Source organism: Podarcis raffonei, chromosome 3 (genome assembly GCF_027172205.1).
Source record: "Podarcis raffonei isolate rPodRaf1 chromosome 3, rPodRaf1.pri, whole genome shotgun sequence".
Lineage (NCBI taxonomy): Eukaryota > Metazoa > Chordata > Lepidosauria > Squamata > Lacertidae > Podarcis > Podarcis raffonei.
Genome location: NC_070604.1, coordinates 91763443 through 91785508, shown reverse-complemented (window position 1 = coordinate 91785508; position 22066 = coordinate 91763443). Strand labels below are relative to the sequence as shown.

The window sequence follows — 22066 nt, the reverse complement described above, 5'->3', positions numbered from 1 at the left end:
ATTCCAACATACTAACAAAACCCAACTTTTGCAGCTTAGTATTCTATGAGTGCCAGCTGATTCAAAGTCTTCAGGAGGGTATATCAGTTCCCTCTAGGAATATGGGCTATGGGACTGTCATATTTAGAAAGGGCTTTTGGGGACGTGTAGAACAGCAGTTGCAGACCATGCATGTCTCTTAAATGCAGAGGAACCCAGATGCAGTCCTTGGCATCTATCCCCAGGCTCTGCTGTTGAGGAATGGAAGCCGCTGCCAGTCAGTGTAGATAATACTGAGCTAGATGGACTAATGGTCTGACTCAGTATAAAGCAGCTTCCTTTCTAAGTCCTACCCATCAAAATTTACCAGTACACCATTGTTCCTAGCTGCTTAAACTAATCCTTTAATTCCTTAATGTCAACTTAACTTTTATCACATGATTAAAGTTTCACTTCAAACTTTTTGCAAATATTCTCCGGGCAGGTTTCTAAATACAAAAGATAAACATAATCTCAATGTTTCCTGTGACATTGATTTCTTATTCCTATTCTTCGCTAGTGCTAGTCTTTGTGATTATCTATTTTCCATTCTTTTGGCTTGAGAATATTCAGATATTTATTTTTACTACTACTATTCATGGAGAAGTATTATTGTGAGTTTGTGGCAAAAATGATTTCTTCCCATATTCTAAAGTTCAGTTGAATTAAATCAAAACCTTTTATGGTTTCCAAAAATGCTTTAAAACAAGATCTTGGCCTCTACAGTAAGCGAGAATGCACACATGAAGAATTGCATCCCATGAAATACATGAAACAATACAAAATCTATTCCTATCTTCTGGTTAAAAATAAAAGTCTTAACTGTTTCTAAAATTAAGAGATGTCCAAGCAGCTGCACAGTAGCCAAAATCTGACCTCTACGTTCAAGTGCATTTTCAGCTTCTGAAAAATCTTCAGAACCATCAATCCAATTTAGAATCCTACTTTCAAATCAGCTGCAATCCCCGTCTCTGCCCACCCCCAAACTCAGACCTCACCATCATCAAAGGAATATAAATACACACTTTTCTCCACCAAGTATCGAAAAAACTGAAATAATCATTAGGTAGGTTTCTTTATATTTTGCTATGTCATCTTTCAATCCACTCCCCTCAGCAAATGCTGAATTTTTTTTACCCTTCTGGACTTCTCTGGATATCAAGAACTAAACCAGCATCTCTTCTCAAACATCTCTAGGTACTATTGTTTAAAAAGGACGAACGAACAAAGGAGTTTTGTGATATCTTAAAGAGTAGCAAGATTTATTTTGGCATAAATTTATGTTCACTTAATCCCATGATCTTTTCTGAGGTTTATGAACTTTGTGAACATGACAAATCAGTTCTGAAACTTAAAACAAAAACTAGTTAATTGCCTTATTATGCAAGACAATAAAAGATGTGAGGCGCATCCTGAATTGAACGTTTGGGGTGAAATTTATGCTAGTCACATGGAATATAGTTTATATTTTCTGACAATCACGTTACACTAATTCTTTGTTTTACTTATCTTCTTCCATGTACAGTCATTTCATTACCAGTTTGCTGATCTGTTGGTCCCAACTTATACAGTACAGTGGTGCCTCGCAAGACGAAATTAATCCGTTCTGCGAGTTTCTTCGTCTTGTGGATTTTTTCGTCTTGCAAAGCATGGATGCACCCTGGTACTGTATTATAATGGGATAGCGGGCAAAGCACAAAGCGGGTCGCTCCCCAGCAGGGGGAGTTTCCCCAGCCTGGAGGATCTGTTGCCGGGAAGAGGCAAAGACACCCCCTCCCACCTCCCCATGAAAACAGCCCCCCTTCCTCTGTCGCCAAGCCTTGCCACGTCTTCGCTCCGCCAAACCGCGTCCCACATCAAAGCCCCAGCCCACTCCTCTCCCTCTCTCTCCACGAGGTGCCAAAGGAAGTTCGAGCCCAGGAACCGAGGGTGAACGCACGAAGCGCCCGGCGCGGACTCTCCCTTGCTCCCCGTTACCTTGCGCCACGCCGCCAGGCTCCCCACAGTCTCGGCAGCTGCTCCCGGCTTCTTCCCACCCCCGCAAAGGCGCCTTCACGGCGGCCCAAGCGCAGTGGATGCCTCCTCCTCCTCCTCCTTGGTCCCCCTCCTCCTGCCTTCGCGCAGTTAGGGCAAAATGGAGCAGCCACGTGGGGAGGGGGAGAGAGAGAGAGAGGCAGAGGCAGAGGCGGCGCAGAGACTCAGCCAGATCCGCTGGATCCCAGCCCACCTGCCTCCTCTGTGCCCTCTCCAGAAGAGGATCCCTCTGGAAAAGGTAGGTTGCTCCCTCACTCGCTCCCTGCCAGCCCAGATCCCGCTTCAAAAGGAAACAAACTCGCAAGACGTTTCGTCTTGCGAAGCAAGCCCATAGGGAAATTCGTCTTACGAAGCACCTCAAAAAACGAAAAACTCTTTCGTCTTGCGAGTTTTTCGTCTTCCGAGGCATTCGTCTTGCAAGGTACCACTGTATCTATTCTGGCATAGACTGTTATTCCATTTTTTGCCTTCATCACTTCCCATCACAATCCCAGCAGGACTTGGGCAGAAGTCTCTCTCCCTGCCATTCAAGCTCTTCAAATATTAAATTGCGGTGACAAAAAGGGAGTGGGTCACTGGATTTATATCATTCGTACAGAAGCGTGATGCACATTCTGCTAGATTTAGAATGTGAGTCTGATTTGTAATCTTGGTTTGGAGGGATAGTCACACGCAGTTTTGCCAGTTTGGAAGTCATGGCAAACAGCAGTTTGAGGAAATCAGGAAGTGTTTTATTAAGGCACATATAAGAAGGAAGGAGCATCTTGATTTCTGATAAAAACAAATATGACCTTAAAGCAGCCTTGGTACATACTTCCAACACCCCCAGGCAGTAGCTTAATGTTGATTTTTATGCTGTTAAGCTGGTTCTTTCCTTGTTTTATATATTATGTTTGACAGATTTGACAGATGTTTTAGTGGGTTGTTGTTGTTTTAGGATTATGTTATTTCATTTGTGTTTCTATTAAAAACATTGTTAACTACCTCAGAGGGGATTTTTCCAAATATAAGAAAATATTAATTATATTCTCAAATACCAAGGGCAAATCAAGAAGGTCATAAGTTTTTTGTAGGGAACATGATTTTTCCAGTGTCAAAATGCCCACATTAAAAGAAGGAAGGAAATCACAGAAAGACAATGAATGGCTCAATATTCCCTCCCTCTTCTCATTTGACCTTACTCTCAATGAACTCAGCGTTAAACCAAAAAGCCATATTGAGAACACCAGGTAAGTTATTTAGAAATGGCTGTAAAAGGGGTATCAAACAGTGAAGCAGCTGCTCCATAAATAGAGTGATGGAAAGAAGCCTCATTTTTATTCTCAGCTGTATTCCTATTCATGAAATCTCACACAATCTGGACTTGAGCAGCAGTAGCAAGAATTGTCCAGAGAGGAATAACTAATCAGCCACAGCTTGTAGCTTCCCCCCCATCAAAACTGTTCCTGTTTGTTAATTACTGTGTGTGTGTGTGTGTGTGTGTGTGTGTGTGTGTGTGAACAATTCCATCTAACTGCTTCACAGCTTTCTAGACACAAACCTGGTCAACTCATTCTTTACATTTCTACCATCTCATGGTGCTCATTTCAATAGCAATAAATGCAATAGCTCTTTGGTCATTTTTGCTCTGAAAAATGGAATGAGTCAAAAAAGAGCAACTGTACTACCTCCCAAGGGATTCAGTTTTGTTTTGTTTTTGTTTTTAATTCTGTTGGGATAGTCACAACCACAAACATCTGTAATGGAATGCAAGGCTTATTCGTGAAATTTCCACTGATAATTTTATTTTACAAAGAAGAAATGGATTGCGTCCTCTATTTTGAGAGGGCCTTTTTAAACCTTTCATGCTTCCACACATACACAGGAGCTCCAAACTTTCAGAACCAAACGTGTTTGGCACATAAGACACCAGTGTTAACTGGCCTTTTCCACAGCAAAATTTATGAATCGCAGAAAGCATACAGATGCTGGCATTATCAGGGTTCCAGTATTTGCACATAGGCCTCAGGTGCCTTACATGCTTAACTTGGGAAACACTAGTGTAACACTAGTTTACATGCAACAATCATATTTGCTATGAAAAGAACACATCTCCTTTTTAAACAGACACAAAAAAACCCTTTTATACTTTCTAGCAATTTAGTTTTCGAATGCAAAAAATGTGAGAAGTTTACTTTTAAAAAATAAGATTTGGGGAGGGGGTGTTAAAAACAAAAACAACCCTCAGCCATAGTTACTGATGCTGTCTTTTTTTTTAAAAAAAAAAATGTCTGTTTCCTACAGTGGTTCCCATCAATTCCAGTAGGGACCTTAAACTCCTGCTTTATAAATGCATATCGAATGTAAATGCTTGCTCGACAGGTTGCATCCTGGCAACCCTGGTTAGCAGGATGTTATTTTTAAACTATATGGGTATGGTTTTGATCCCTTCACACCTTAAATTGAAAACAACAGAAATGTCTATTTCTGCGGCATTAAAAATCAAATCACTTTGTATCTCCTTGTCAGCTCCGTCAGTAATGATCTTGGAGAGGACAATAACAGGGACAAACTGAAGTGCCAATTCATTGTGAAAAGCATCTTGTATTTTTAAAACATTCCATAAAGGGTTGGTTAAGAAGCAATTAAAAACCACCATTAAAAACTGGCAACTTTGGACTGAAGAAAAAATAAGCAATCAAGTGTATATAAGTATAGTCTTCTTAAATGGGGTTTGGATAAGGTTTTGTCCTTAACTGGTGTTTAAAATAACCATATTTTTTAACTGAACCATCTTTTTAGCTCAATCCCCAATTAGATATTTGACATTTTCCTCAATAAAATGTTGAACCAGCAGGTCACTAACATCTTCTATTTCATGAGCATTACATTTGTGACATCACTTGTTCCACTTTCAGTAAAAAGTGCATTTATTTAATTTTAGAGAATTTGGAATGTCCAATGAATAGGAAAAACAATGACCTCAGTCCAAAGGCACCTGCAAGAGCTGGGAAAGCTAGCTCATCAAACTTAACTAGGGATTTTTGAGGACTATTACCTCCTATTTACATTTACAAGAACTTGGCATAATGGAAAGAAGTCATCATATATCTGCAGCCACTTGTACAGGAAGATCACAAAATTTTGTAAAAGCTGTTCCCCTTAGTAGAGAACTTAATATAGTTAAATGTTCATATGAGAGCCAAATGGCACATTAAACAGCACAAAATGATCACATTCTGGATTCTACCACTTCAGATTACAGGGAATGGAATATTTTTGGCTGCTCCATCCCCTGGTGAACTCCAATTACTTCTAAGAGAAAGAGAGTGTCTTTAGCATCTCAAAATATTTCCTAAAAGAAATGGGCAAAACAGTTATTCAACAGCACAGAAAATGGACCAAGAAGAAATTGTTTTAAAACTATGAAAAGGTAAAGTGTGATTAGACATCAGAAAAGAAAACCTCCTAATGGTAAGTGGAAAACACTGGTGATGGAAAACATTTGCCTGAGTTTGTAGTATCTTATTTCCTTGACAATTCCTTGAAATGCCAGACAGATGGCAGTCACAGATAACTGTGTACAGGTAAATCATACCCCCTCGACCTAATCTCAAAAGCTGTTGAGTGTAGTAGTTTGCTCATTAAAAAGTTGTTGCCAGCACAGGAAATTGGAAGGAAACAGTTCCAATATGGGATGAGTGTGCAAGGGAGAAAGTCTAAGAAACCCTCTCATTCTCGGAGCATCAGGCAAGGTTGGGGAAAGAAGTGCTCAGGGGCACTTCTGGTATTAGCTGGAAAGGAAAATAAACTTGGCTTCCAGAAGCCAAAAGATGCAGAGGGAGGCTTGGTTACACTTATTTACTCATTAAAAGGTAAATGTATGAAAAGACCCTTAGTAAACACATTTTGAAGATAGAGAAAAGTTGTTCGTTTTTTACAGAATGGTTGATGGTGGAGGAGGGCAGTAAGGGAATTTTGCTCAGTAAACCCTGGCAATGACTGAGCATACCTTCTCGTCCTTTTGTTATTTTGGTTCATGTTGCTGGCATTTTTCAATCTGAACAACAAACAGAGGGGGGAGCGGATTACTTGAGGACCATTTCCCAGGCTGCCTGGACTCAGAGGAGTTGGAAGACTGCCTCAGGAGATAAAAGCATAGATGCTGAAACTCCGAAACAACTTATTTTTAACAGAGAGCATGCATGCAGAGAAGGGAGAAAATGCCTGTAAAAGAAATAAAGGCCATGCTTTGCCTCCAACCAGAGTGATAGTCTAGTTATATGCCTAATAAAGGAAATAGTTCTTTTCACATCTCCTGACATACACCAAACAGTGAGCTGGGAGTGGGATGTTAGAATACTTTGCAGGGCTGAAACCAGAACCTTGCTAGTACAGTCTTATGCTGCCCAGGAAACAAAGTTGGAGCTTAGCCAATCCTCTTAGTCCTTTCAGTTACCAGCTAGTCAAGCATCAATGGCATTGATGGGCTTTGTACCTCAAAACAAAAGTTGAGCTTAGTTTAGTAGCTAACTGGCAGCCAGTGCAGTTATTTTAGCAGTGTAGTGAGGTAACCGAGGGACGCGGGTGGCGCTGTGGGTAAAACCTCAGCACCTAGGACTTGCCAATCGTTTGGTCGGCGGTTTGAATCCCCGCGGCGGGGTGAGCTCCCGTCGTTCGGTCCTAGCTCCTGCCCACCTAGCAGTTCGAAAGCACTCTTAAGTGAAAGTAGATAAATAGGTACCGCTTTATAGTGGGAAGGTAAACGGCGTTTCTGTGTGCTGCGCTGGTGCCGGCTCGCCAGAGCAGCTTCGTCACGCTGGCCACGTGACCCGGAAGTGTCTCCGGACAGTGCTGGCCCCCGGCCTCTTAAGTGAGATGGGCGCACAACCCTAGAGTCGGACACGACTGGCCCGTACGGGCAGGGGTACCTTTACCTTTTTTAGTGAGGTAACCAAGTTTGCTGATTTCAATGGGATCTAAATGCAACTAATTTAATTTACATCCAGTCTATTGAGTTTTCACTTGCAACAATGATCTTCATGGAATTTACTCATAGGTCGCCTGCTGTGCTTTTAAACCGTATATGATACACAGAATTACAGGAGCTAAAGCTTCCCCACCATTGACTTTAATGCCAGCTAAAGCTTTGAATGAAGGATGTCTGCATGCTACCTTCATACATTTTGATCATCTAGAGTTCCTTTAATCTAACACAAGACTCTTAGCCTACCAACTGATGAAGCATTCCAATCAGATCTGCAACTCAGTTCTGGAAATATTACTTTGAATTCTCATAATGAAAACTTCCTTTAAAATGTTATTGTAATAATTCAACATTGGCTGCAGCTTTCTTGACAGCTTGTATTTCTTTAACAAAACTGTCTCAAATGGATTGTGCACAGCATTCTTTCAAGAATTAATTTCCTTTCAGTGTAAGATGTTAAGGCACTAAAAGTGTGCAGGAATTCTAGTCTTGAGGGATACACTAGCTCTAAAATGTTATTTTATAATATCCCACTGACTTTTTTTGAAGATATAATGTTGGCTAAAGTTCTATTTTGGGGGAACAGAAAACTATTTATTTCCTGCAGCAGTTCTAGTGTAAAACTGTATGGAACAAACATCTGATGTTATGTATTTTTATTTCAATATAAAACTGACATTTTAAGTACATAATTGTTAATTCTAAAGAATTAAATGCCAGTCATTACTTTAAAGACAGAATTTCCTGATGTCACTATATTCTGAAGAATTCTGCAGCTGGAACTGACGTAAATAGAACAGCACAGTTCAGCCAAACTACATAGCCTCTGTTTTTTTCCTGCCTTTGCTTCCCATGTGTTCTTAAAATACCTAGTTTGGGGCATCTAGAGGTCTTGTAATAACTTCATGAAGCAGAGTCCCATAAAAGGTCAACTAAGAAGGCAGATCACATTGGTTAAGTATGTGTGCAGGTATGCACTCAATCACACAACACACTCTACAAGCGGGGAGGATGAAATCCTGCACAGGTTTACTCAAAAGTCCAAATGAAGTCAATACAGTTTACCCCCAGGTAAGTGGGCAAAAGACTGCGGTCTAAGAGTTTGTCCTGCACCTGTGTACACAATCTGCACGCCAGGATGTGAATGAACCAGCTCTCATTTTAGCTATTACAGGGGACAATTTGCTCTACTAACGTGAAAAAAGGTAATTACTACTTTGAAAATTCTCCACCTGGTGCTGCATCCATTCATTATGTTGCTAATTGCTTTTTTTTAAATGTATTTTAAGACATGGAAAATTTTCCATGAAAATAACAGCAGGGAGAATTTTTTCACCCCACCTCGCTGATTAGGAAAAAATGAATAGAAAGGACTGTTCAAGAGCCAGGCATATTTTACATCAGTTAGGCTACCTTTCCCCTTTTGCACTCAAAGCAGAATTCTTTCCTCTGATTTAGAGGCTCCTTTGATGTGTTTGAACAGGTAAAACAAGTGGAGTCTTCAACAAAACGTTGCAGTAGGGAGTGTTCCTGTGTTCCAGGCGGTTACAGGCTACTTCTCTCCCCCACCCTAGCTTTCCTCCCCCCACCCCATTCCTCCCAAACAGTCAGCATCATCAATGAGCATGCTGAATGGGGCACTTAAGGCTTCGTCTCTTGCCACTAAAAGTGCGCCCCCCCCCATAAAGGGGTTGGGGGGGTTGGTACTTCTGAGCATGCTAATTCCTTGCTAATACCCCCCCCCTTCGGCAGTGACATTTGGAGAGTCAAGTTTTCTATTAGTATATTTGACAGTTATTTAACATTCTACAGTACTGATAAGTACTTGCTAGTTTATGAACCATGACAACAAACTGCTAACATGACAAAAAGACTACTGAATGAGCACACATCCATTTCATTAACAGGTTGATGTCTTCATTCAATCTCATTTCTGCTTTGGCCAAAGTTTATATACATTTAATAAGAGTAAACCCTTGGAACAAAACAAGAAATTGTACTCCGCATAGGTTCTGTGTTGAGCCACCCTGAAGTGTTAAATGAAGGAATGAAACAATTTTCATATGAAAGAGCTCCATGCCTACCATTAATGCAGTTGTAAGTTGTGGGAGATTGCTTCTAGTAGCTTGAGTTCCTTCTTAAACAGGTATTTTTAAGGTTAAGCTTTGGGACCTGAAACCCAAGATATAACCACTGATGTGGGATAACAAAATTATAAATTGAAATGTCCATTCTGGCATGAAAATGTTGCCAGATATAAACACTGGAAACAGTGGATACTTGTCAAGTTTTCTTTGAAACTTTTATTTGAAGGCAAATAAATTTAAACCTTATGTTCTCAACAGCTCAACACTCTGTTCTCTGAAAATCAAGTTTTTGTGAGAAAACCATCCTCTTGTCACTTGCAATCATTAGAAATATTTTTTTTAGAAACTTATTGCAACTCACAAAGAGTTCTTTCCAAGATAAGATAGTGTAAAACTGAAGTGCTTTTCTAGAGACAGCAAGTTGAAACAGTAGGCCCAATGCCATGAAAAATTCAGCATAGGAACAATTACATCCCCAGGAAAAATAGGATCCTCAGTGAGTGAACAATTACAATTGTGAATGCTGCTTGGAATGTGGTTACCTCACTGCTCCTATTGAAGAATGCCCTTGATGGAACCAGTAGTGCAGCAACTCTGCCTCCTCAGAGGCCTGGTCTATTGCAAGGCTTTTAAAAGAAACTCTATAAATTTGTATTTAAACACAATAATTCATTTGTACCTGAATATACTGCTAAATAATGGCAGCACCTTTTAAGCCCTTTTTAAAAAGCTGTAAATTGCAATCCCTGATAGAAACAAAATGATTTCCTCTACCGCTCACAAGTCTCCCCATTCTAGGCGGACAGGTGGACATACTACATTTGGACCACCAACTGGAAAAAGGTTGATATCTGGATAAGCCACAGAAATATTGTTTCTAGAGCTGCACAGTATCGAAAATTCATGTACGGACATCCTTCGACTTACATGCGATCAACACATGTGTGACCACATAAACGTGCAGCGGTGGGAAATCAATCTAACAATTTACATCAATTCAAAGCTGGAGGCAGTGGAAGACAGGAGTGCCTGGCGTGCTCTAGTCCATGGGGTCACGAAGAGTCGGACAGAACTAAAGAACAATGTAAGCTGGAAATGATAGGAGAGAGCTGGAAAGTCCTCATAGCATGCGAGGAGATACTCCCCAGAGCCCAAATATGTTTTAAAGGCTTTTTTTAAAAAAAGAGAGGGAGGGAGGGAGGAAGGAAGGAAGGTACTTATGGGCTCCAAAATGGCGTGAGGGAGCTCTCAATGCTGCTGCACTGCCCTGCTCAACAGCTGTCAGGCAGAAGCTGTATTGCTGCAGGCTCAAATACATTGTTCTCTGCCCTTTCTGACAATCTGTAGGCAAAGGTACAGAATGGGTTGCTTTTTGTTATGTAGCATTCCAAATAGCTCTGAACTTTTTTGTTGTAAAAGAAGAAGAAATCACCCTAGTTCCCCGCTCATGCATTTCACTTACTGTATGTGCACATGGGCCTAGAACGTAACCCACTCATAAGCGGGGAGTCACCTGTATTTGAAATCTTTCAAGTATATTAACACTGCATCTGCTTCATTTCTTTTACTTTTAGGCAACTGACACACAAATATTTATCAGCATAAAAGAGCAATAGCAGTAAGAGGGAGACCTCAAGACAGCTTCTCATTTTCTATACTCAAGAAGGCAAACAGATGATCGCCAAACAAACCCAATGTATCTCTTGACATTTCAAGGGGGAGAGTAGTGAAGTCTAGTGCCATTTTAAATGAGCAACTATATGGCATGATGAAGTCTGGTTGAGTTACAGAGAAGAGAGGATACCAAGCTTCTTCATTCTCAACAAGAAGAGAGGAAAATAGAAATACTTGCTACAGCACCACCACATTTTAAAAAATGCCTCTGCAACCTGCCAGTGCTCTCAACCACTAGTGCACAGATCTCCCTCTCATTCACTTTTTTTAAAAAAATGATACACAGTATTGTAAATGGCAGTCTTCCTGTAACATGTTTATTGCAGCATGAGAGAGCAACTGCTTTCCTGTCCACCTGTCCTGCAAAAGGCAGATATTTCTCTGATATTTTAGTAAATTCCAGTGCTGCAGCAGGCAAATGAGCAGAACACGTAGTAGGAGAGGTAATCTTTTAGAGAAAGGAACTGAGGAACATCGAAGAATAGAAGCTCTGCAAGCTTAGATGTTTTCCCTCCACTTTTACAATCTAATTTTTGTGAACAAGGGTTTACAAAGAGGCAAGTTAAGGCCCAACTCCATAACTTTTCCACATTTGGAGGTTTTATACCAGAAAATGTAAGATGTTGTATACTTCTGAGCTTTTATTAGATTTATTGCAAAAAAAATTGAAAAAGGCAAAACTGCCAAGTTACAAAATTAATGACAGCTTAAAAATTTGGGGGTGGGGATGAAATCCACTCAGTCTTCTCTCCTCTCCTTCCCCCACCTGCAGCCTCCTGAACACTTCCAAAATGTGTTCCAGAGGGTTGAAGAGCCGTCTGGAAGAAATTTTGGAGCATGTAGGGGAAAGAAAGGAAGGAGCAGTCGGACTGCACAAGCAAGAAGTCCATTCTGCTCAAAGGTGGACTCTATTGGAGATCACCCAAGAATTTCAGTTGTTCATTGACCAAGATAAAGCCCTGAAACAGCACTGGCTATTCAAAAAGAAAAAAGGGGGGGATAGGCTACCAAGGCCAACCACAATTTTCTGAAACCCTGTTTTTAAGTGCTTGTTAAACTATAAATTTCAATACAATTTGAAGATTCAATTATACAAACCATTCCAGGATTAAGACAGTATTTTATTTCAGAAATGCATTCGGGAAGGGTCATAACTGGGTGGAATGCTTTGCACACAGAAGGTTCCATTTCCAATCCCTGACTTCTCCAAGGAAGGCTGGGAAAGATTCCTGCCTGCAAACCCTGGAGAGTTGCTGCCAGTCAGTGCAGACAGTGCTGAGTTAGAGGACTAAATAGTCTGACTTGGCAGGAGGCAGCTTCCTATGGTCATATTACATATGTTACATATATTTTGCATTTTAAGTGTTTTGGCTGAAGCACTTCATATTTCAAACTAGAGCTTAATGGAGTATTTTGTACTTTTTATTTGAATCAGTCAAAGGCATACTGTTTTGCCAAGATGTGGTTGTTTCCATAATATCAAGATATTCATCTGAAATTCCAGAGCTCATTACTAGCTGAACAAAGCCCTTACCACATAGTAACATATGCAAAATGGACTGGAACATATTCCCAAACAAGTGCCAGAACCAGTGTTACAGGAATCAAGCAGTGGTGCCAATCCCAAGCATAAGACTGAACAATCCTGTGACCACCAAGGGCTAGGTCTGGATTCATGCATGAGCTAAAGGAGATCTGTGTTTAAGCTATTCATATGCTAGCTTTGGGTGCTGGGTCAATACAACAATAGATGCAAATCATATTTTTTTTGTTTTCTACAGTCAACAATCTGTACTGATGAATGATTCCATGGCATGAGCAATGCTTTAAAAGCATTTAATGCGATCTGGGAGCCATACCAATCTTCTTTGCTAATCCAGTGGTTCTCAATCTTTTCTTGTCTGGGTCACACTTTCAGAATAAAAATTTGCTTGTGCCATACCAAATTTTTAATTAATAAGAAACACATTGAAAACAAAAAGAAACAATTCCTAGCGCTACTTGATTTATAACATAGAACACAACTACTTTATAACATGATCATGGGACATCCAGAAAGTATTAAGCAATGCAGCTACATAAGAACATGAATCATTCCCAAAATAGAATTATAAACGAGCCTCTTACATACGTACCTTAAATATATATACAAGCTCAATAAGATGTGCGAACTTGCTTTTGCTGGGTCATCTCATTTATATTAAGTCTAACGAGAGACAAACAACTCAAATATCAACACGAAAAAGCCTTACTCTTGCTCTCATTTTGAAAAGCTATCTGCCAATATTCTGCAGGTAATTTTATTTTGATACTATATTACACTGAAATGCTTAAATGTTTCTTTGATTGCTCTTGAATCCTACCGCCACACTTGCCATCCCTTGCTGCCACACCAGTGTGGCGCGACACACCCTTTGAGAACCACTGTGCAAATCAATAGCCCCATGGAGCTGCTTTGAAGATTAAGGATATGCAGCTCTATCAGAGAGCATTTAACCTTTCTCCAATGCAAATGCCCCTCCAAATATGCCATTAGCTTTGGGGAGAATTGGGAAGAGCATACAGAGCTGCTAATCAGCAATGCAAAAGCCGTGGGAGACCCTAAGAATGAATTTGTTACATCATGTTCGGATTGTCCTTCAATAAATTTGAAAAGTACACCAACACTAAGATCAAACTCAACAAAAATGAACACAAAGCGTTCATGTGGAAGAACATCCACAAGTACACAATTTGCTTTGTAGAACACCAAACAGTGGGCAGCTATTATTTCAAATAAGCAAGTTGGAGACTCCAGAATGCCCACAGCATCTGTTATTCCACAGTACATTCTATTTTGGTTCCAATCTTTCATTTATTTTTATGATTTGAAGTGTGTTGCTTTCAGCTGGGCTTCTGTGGTGGCTTCTAAATGTATTACTTTGTTTGTGTAGTACATGCTTTCAAACAGGACTTTAAACCACTTTTTCAATTATGGCTTTTCCCAAGAATGTAGATGGCTTATGTGCTGCAAAGGAGATGCCTCACAGTAATATATACCTATTAGATCAGGCTTAGGCAAACTCCGGCTCTCCAGATGTTTGGGACTACAATTCCCATCATCCCTGACCACTGGTCCTGGATGGGATGATGGGAATTGTAGTCCCAAACACCTGGAGGGCCGGAGTTTGCCTATGCCTGTATTAGATTAATCTCATACATTAACTGAAGTACTGTGTCCAGTTCTGGGACCCCAATTTAAGAAGGATATTGACAAGCTGGAACGTATGCAGAGGAGGGCAACCAAGATGATTAGGCATCTGGAAACCAAGATTTATGAGGAACGGTTGAGGGAGTTGGGTATGATTAGCCTGGAGAAGAGGAGACTGGAGGAGATAGGATAGCCATATTCAAACATCTAAAGGGCTGTCATGGAAGATGGAGCAAGTCTGTTTTCTCCTGCTCCAGAGGGTAGAACCTGGACCAATAGATTCAAGTTACAAGAAAGGAGATTCTGACTAAACATCAGGAAGAACTAGATGATGGTAAGCTCGGTCTGACAGTAGAAGGGACTCTCTCAGAAGGTAGTGGACTCTCCTTTATTAGATGTTTTTAAGCAGAGGTTGCATGGCTATCTGTCATGGATGCTTTAGTTGAGATTCCTGCATTGCAGAGGGTTCACTAGATGATTATTGGAGGCCCTTCCAACTCTACAATTCTGTGATTCTATTATCAGTGTAGCTTTTGGGTATGCTGCTTTTCATTATTAAAATAATTTTCAAACATTCAAAATGAAAAATTCAAGAATCTACCAAATTACAAACAAAACCCACACCCTAAAAATGAAACAAATTATTGGCATTTAAGGCACCATGCAAAAAAACATTTTCCATGCACATTATCATATTTCACAGTCATTTATTTTCCATAATCACATTATATTCAACAAGGTCAGGAACTCCTCAGATAGGTGCACAGTGCAAAATTCAGGAGACCAGAAGGAAATGCATTCCAATGGAAAATAGGATTCAAGATCCGGACATAATGTGTGGGAGGGAAGCCATAGCCCTGAAGGGCTTCTTACTTTATTTGTTCAGTGTATTTATATTTCTCAACTGACCATTTTGTTACAGTGAATGGACTGGAAGTATTCTTGCCCTTCACAAACAAAGGGTTCTTTCCAGTCACAGTGCAAAGTAGGATCCAGTGAAGGCTTCCCACTGAGGGGAGTGGGTTGGCAATTTTAGTCAATTCCTCTTTCTCCCCGCAGCCCCCAGCACCACACCCCATGCTGCTTGAGAGTCCTTCAGTCCAACAGAACAGCCCTGCAGGACAAAGGAGGAACTGGTGAAAACTTCTGGGCTGCCCTTTTCCTGCAGTACACTCTGAACACCATTAAGAGCAACTCTGGATCTAGCCCAATATATGCATGAACACATTGCAAATATCCACATACACCAAAATCCAAACAATTATCTCTATGGAAGGGGTCTGTTGGATTTTTCCCTGTTAACAGCCAATTGCACAGCACAAAAGGCTATAGAAATCTATCTGGGGGTTGGTATTTGAGAAGAAAAAACATTAAGCTCTCTTGGGTCCAACAAAGCTCTCTGGATTATGCCTACTGTTTTGGACGATTTTCTTGCATGTCTTTCCCAAATTCCTACCTTCAATTCATTATTGCAGAACAATTACTATTTTCCAGGAAGTGTCACCATCTCTTGGCCTAACCCACCTCACAGGGTTGTTATGCGGATGAAATGGGGAGGAGAAAGATGGTACCACCTTGAGATCCTTGGAAGATAAAGGTTGTATATACTGTGGAACCTCTAACCACGACCACAATCCATTCCAGAGGCTTGTCCTTATGGCGAAACGGGTCGCTGGGAGAGGCGCCATTGTGCACAGGCGCAAACGGCGAACGCCGCTCCTACTCATGCGCAAACAGTGATCGCCACTCCTGCACATGCGTGAACAGCAGCAAACCCACCAGTTACTTCCGGGTTTGCCGTGGTCATAATTTGGAACGTCCGTGAGTGGAGGCGGTTATAAGTAGAGGTTCTACTGTAAATGTAATGAATGAATGAATGAATGAATGATTCCAATGCTATTTTTCTAGAAAAAGAGGTGTTGGAACTGACCACGAACGCCTCCCTTGTTCTCTTAGAATGGCAATGGCACCCACCTGAGAAGTGCTGGAACTGAATTCCAGCGACTTCCGGCTGAAAAAAAAGCTCTGAATAAAACCTCTCCAAACATGAGAACCATCTACCCACAGTGTTTCTGTATCATCGGCATTAAGTTTCTTTACTGCTTTCTTCCACACATGGAGATGTGCAAGATTCTGTTGGCAGTGCATGTTCCTGAAACTCATCTGAACATGTTTAAAAAAAGTTTTCCTACAAATTTACATCTATTTATAAAATGAATGGAAAATGTCACCACAGAAACGGTCTACTTTAGAAAAACAAGTACATGTCTTCCAAAATGCTGCCCTCCATTTAGATGCCTGTTTCTTCAAACACTGTAATTATGAGAAACCAAAATTGATTTCTAAATACTTCAAGATGAAACTGGCACTGATATGCAATTATCTTTTTCAGCTCTACATTGCTTGTACATAGAATGGATCCTTTCCGTGAATTATTTTAGACTGCAATTCTTGACTGATATAAATATCCTACAGAAATCATCCCAAGATATAAGCATCTAAGTAGAATGAATAATCTAACAAGCTTTACACAAACAGTGGTACCTCGGGTTACATACGCTTCAGGTTACAGTCTCCGCTAACCCAGAAATAGTGCTTCGGGTTAAGAACTTTGCTTCAGGATGAGAACAGAAATTGTGTTTTGGTGGCACAGCGGCAGGCCCCATTAGCTAAAGTGGTGCTTCAGGTTAAGAACAGTTTCAGGTTAAGAACGGACCTCCAGAATGAATTAAGTACTTAACCCGAGGTACCACTGTATATAACAGTGGTGCTGAAAAATCTACACTGGCTGCCTGTTAGCTACCAAGGCAAAATCAAGGTTTGGTTGTTGACATTTAAAGTCTTAACCAGTGGCAGACTTTGGAGTCTCAAATTTCAGTGGCGCCCTGTGTGACGCCAAAATTGGGAGGCAGGGCTGCCTCTCACCTTCCATTCTACATCATAGTTGCAGCGCCCCCTGCAGCACCCCCAAGGCTCTGCGCCCAGTGCGACTGAACCTACCGTAAATCTGCCTCTGCTTTAACAACTTGGAAACAGGACATCCTAGGTGCAGACCAGCCAATCAATTCCATGATCAGTGAACTGCTACTTGGTGACAACGCAGAAGCAAGCCTTCTCAGTGATCACACCCACCCTCAAAAATGCCCTCCCTCAGGGAATTCTTGAGCCAGGCACCTCTTAAAAACTTTTTAATTCAAGTTCTACTGGATTTGGGAACTTTAATTTTCTTTTCAACACTATTTGCTTTTGTATGTGGTATACAGTTGTGTTTGGTTTTTAATCTCATTTTAACTAGTTTTTATGTTATGTTTTACAATATTATTCCATGTTGTATTTCAGTTGGGCTGTATCCAACTAAATTCCACACAGAGTAGAGCACTGAAATTAATGGGCCTAAGTCTTGTCAATTAATTTCAATTACTTTTTATGTAAACTGCTTAAAATATTATTCTATTGAGTAATACAAAGATGTTATAAACAAACAACTTTGTAAAGAAAATATATTCAATGTGCAAATTATTTTGTGCCTTATAAAAAAATTTTTTAGAAAACTTTGCAAAGTTTCCATTTTTATGACAGAGACCTGCTTCAGACACTCACTTAAGCCACAGTTTTTAGGTGATCACAAGCAAGGCATTGCATGCTTTCATGATTTCACACTTTCCCAGCCTCATCTGCCATGTGCAAGAGGAGAAGTGGAAGCTTTCCTTTGTAATTAAGAACAAACCACAGTTCCATGTCATGTACAAATGCAGAGGACAAATCAGGATCCCAAGCCAGTTTTGGGGGTTTTTTAGGTTGTTTGCAATGGGAACTGTGGTTGGTTCTAAAGCAGCAGTGGCTAATCTTAGGCCCCAACTTGCCTCATCCCTAAGAACCAGTCATGTGGGTTGGGGCTGATAGGAGTTGAGTCCAACTGTGTTCTAAAGTGAACACAGATTCAACTTCTCATACGTGTGAAGAAGATGGAAACACATGTGTCCATGTGTTGCCATTAGTCACTGTCATTCCTTTAAGTCAAAGAGTAATAGGTTTATACCAATCTAAAGATATGAACTTAAGTCCAGTTATTTAAGCAGCATATGCAACTCCATACTATGTTACAACTTGTATCTTTTGGACTTCTCAAATCATACACACTAAACCATACAAACAAGTTACTACTATTTTTCTAGATATGAATCACATGATTACAACATGAAGTATAACATCCGTAACAGAGAAATTAGAGAGTAACCTGAAAAGACACAAAACTATAAATGCACTCATCCCATAACTACATCTGCATTACGCCTTACATTAATACAGTGGCTCCTCTGGATACGAATCTAATTTGTTCCGGGGGTCCGTGCACACCCCGAAAATTTTGTAAGAAGAGGCGCTGCTTCTACGCACACGCACATAAGAGCACTTCTGCGCATGCAGCGAAACTATGTTACCCAAAGGTAACGTAACCCGAGGGTCCACTGTATGTTAGCAGCAATACTTTGAAAACAATGCTACAAAACAGAGTTACAATGAAGCAATGTGAAACAGCCGTTTTAAACAACAACTGACAGCTATAATCAAACCCAACTGAAAAGCTTGACAAGAAAAAGACAAGATTGAGACACGCATGTTTTGGGAAAATGTATAACTCAGATAAGAAATCTTACTTGAAACACCATTCCCCTAAGAAAGAATGTGTGCTTAGATCCTTAAAGACTAGTGTCAGAACTGAAAGAAACAAACCTAGAAGCCTGGTCTCTCAAGCTTCTAAAACTGATGCTTTGTATCAGCTCATGCTTTGTATACAGGTCTTTGTTCCAAACCTCAATGCCTCTAGTTTAAAAGGATTAGGTACTAAGTGGAAGTCCATACCAAGCTAGATGGACAAATGAGGTAGCTTAATTTTCCCTCATCACTCCTGTACAAAATTGGTACCAAAGATGTGGTGCCAACATCTAGGTATTTAAAAATAAAACCTATAGTTCAAGCCTCACTCACTCTCACCCCAGCCTCATCAGTTGGTGCAGACCTAGTCCACAAGGATGCAGAAGACCACAAGGGCACCCACAAATCCACAAGCGCTAGAAGTCCAAAGGCAAATGGGGCTTGCCATGACATGTATCAACTTCTACATGTCAATGAGGGCACCACTGGGAGGGTGACCATTGTTAATCCAATACTCCCAAACCCAAATTCTGGGGTAGCCATGATGAACTAAAATGGATGGAAGCAGTGGAAAAGTAAATCTGTGTGTAACCTCTCCCAATGTAATAAAAAAAACCTGCCTTTGGGAGAGACCTTGACACGTGGACTGCTAATGAACAAAGAAGAATAGCATAGTTGAGTTAATAAGAACGTCTTGTTAACCAATAGACAGAAATTGGCTCTTGGGCAGCATGTGAAGCCATACTAATAAGCCTAAGGAAATATGTAAAAGTAGTTTGTTTATAATCTAATGTTGAAATGGAACAGCAAAATAACAAAATGGGATTCGTCTGACAGCTCAGCTCCAGCCTGTGAAGTAGCCTGCCAGCTTTATCTCGTGATCTCAGTACTGTGATGCATCAGAATCAAGATACAAAATAGGGACCACCCACTTGCTGGCACGCAAACTCTCAAGCACCGCCTTTGCCAACCTGGTGCCCTATAGATGTTTTCAAGTACAATTCACATCAGGCATAGAATCTGGGATTGATGGGCTGTAGTACAACACACCTGGAAGGCACCAGATTAGCAAAGGCTGTTCCAGCAAAACAAGATCAAGGTAAGAACATTCCATGCCACTGGATATGAATCTAGCAAGCTTTAGATAATGATATGGAACACATTAACAATGACAAATACATAATTGCTTTATGCACTCTTTCAAATGAATCACAATCAGATTTTGAATTAGACAAATTTTAAACAAATTTAACAAGTTTTAACTATTTAAAAGTGAAAAAGCAAATATTAAGCTCTATTTTGACTATGTCCTTACAAAAACATTAAATCGTATGTTCAACAGAACAGACTTTACACATTGACAAAATTCTCTCTTTGAAATCATACAAGTTTACAACTGACTTTTAGAAGACATCTGAAGGCAGCCCTGGATAGGGAAGTTCTTTGTGTTTCATGCTTTCCTTTGACACTGTCATCTTATCTGTGCTTAAGTAAGATTGGTAGCTATGGGCATCGCTGAAGAAGTAAGCCTAAATAGAGTAAGTGTAGCCTAATAGTTAGAGTGTTGGACTTAGGACAATGAAGCTGATTTGATGACCTTGGGTTAGTCAGTCTGGCAGTCTAACATACCACACAGTATGTCAGTAAGTGTAAAATGAGGAGAAGAACCATGTATCCCATCTTGAACTCTTTGAAGGGAGTGAGGGATACACATTAGTATTCAAGACATTAAGCAGGAAAGTTCCTTCTACCTAATTATACACTGCTAGCAACAATTCTAACATACTTGCTTGAGTAAGAACTCAGTAGGACTTATTTCTGAATACACATCTTCTTTATAAGCTGGAACTTAAGGACCTAGAAGAAAAAGCAACCAAATGTATACACTGATCAGTAAAACCTTGAGTTTACAAGACAGTAACTACACAGGTGTACATGGGGGAGTGAGTGCTACTTTAGCACATCAGCAGAAATATACAGCAGGGTTGGAGAACCTGTGGCTCTCCATATGTTGTTGTGCTAAAGTTCACATCATCCCTGACCACTGGAGCAGCCTAGCTGAGGCTAATGGGAGTTGGTCCAAAACCATCTGAAATACTAGTTTCCTCAATATCAACAGTCTACTTCACCCAGCAAAAGCAGTGTCATAACTGAGCTAAACAATATTAGTAAGGAAACTGAGGCAGGTGGCAGTTTAATTAAAGAATGCTATATTATGTACAACATGAGTCTCAGTGCATACAAAAGGAGGCAGCTCTCCCAATTTTCTTAATAATTAAAGCACCCCATTGTAATCTGGAATTGAAAGGCAAGGACTCGAAACTAGCAGATATTTTAATCCCATCTATATTCGTCGCCAGCCCTTCCTCCAAAGATCTCAAGCTGGCGTGTCCGTTTCACAACCACACTGAGAAACAGACTAGGGGCTGCAAGAAGACAATTGCGGTCGAGCTACGGCCAGGGGGTTGAATTGGATTTCCCTTGCCACAATCCACTACCATGCCGACACGTCAGCATGCACGTCAACGTCACTTTCTGAAAGGTGTGAGGAAAGGAAAACACGTCACACGTGCGCAACACCCAGCTATCAAGAGAGCAAAAGGAAGAAAAGCCTGTTTAAAGAGGTGGAACCGAAGTAGGAAAGTGACGAAGGCCGTTTTGTACCGGGGAAGGGGAGGGGGATAAATTTAGAGCACGCACTGGCGCCTCCACCAACCCCACTTCACCCGGAGACGTCCCGCCCCCGTCCGCAGGGCGAGCCGTTGCCCAGCCTAGCCCAGCCCTCTCCGCCTCCAGCCTCACTCCCCTCACCTGATGCGCGGACCCAGAAGCGTCAGCTGGAGGAGGAGAAGGAGGAGGCCTCGGCCCTCGCGGCTCCTTCACGACGCTCCGAAGCGTCACCAGCAACGGGCGCCTCAGCCCCGGCTCAGGCTGCCGAGGACCCCCATCAGCGCGTCCCAGCCGCTAAGATGCAAAGGCAAATCCCTCGCCGCCGCCGCCGCCATCTTCCTCCCGCCGCCACCTTCGACCTTCAAACTCTTCCCCCTCCCTCGGGTCACTTCCGGTCCGCTGTTGCCTGAGCTTCGGTTGCCAAGGTGATCTCCGCGCTCTCCCGCGTGGGGAATCGGATTCTCTTAAAGAGATAGCGCCCTTTTTGAGCAACGCCTGCCTTCTGTATAAAAGAACAAGGGACCAACCTTCTTTCTTTTTCCTTCCCTGAAGCTGGAGCCACCCAACTATGGCACTCTGTTGTTGTTATTAAGAACAAGGATTTCTCCCGTGCCGTGAAATTACCTCTTTTAATGTTGTGGCTTTATATGCCCTGAAACACACCCACCCACCCCAATGCAGTATAATTAAAATTACCACACCACACACAACAAAATACTACCTATTTTCATAGCTGTCAACTTTTCCCTTTTCTTGCGAGGAATCCTATTCGAA

The 22066-nt window shown here is 41.1% G+C and overlaps 1 protein-coding gene across 2 annotated transcripts in view; it reads right to left on the bottom strand.

Annotated features, from left to right (window-relative positions):
• Positions 1 to 21663, bottom strand: part of LCLAT1 (lysocardiolipin acyltransferase 1) — an 82255-nt gene extending 60592 nt beyond the window's left edge. Inside the window, exon 1 of one of the 2 annotated variants that reach the window (XM_053383003.1) lies at positions 21434 to 21663. The gene's annotated coding sequence lies outside the window, so the exon portion shown is untranslated. The remainder of the gene's footprint in view (positions 1 to 21433) is intronic. The other variant, XM_053383002.1, reaches the window with a different exon arrangement.
• Between the last annotated feature and the right edge of the window lie 403 nt (positions 21664 to 22066).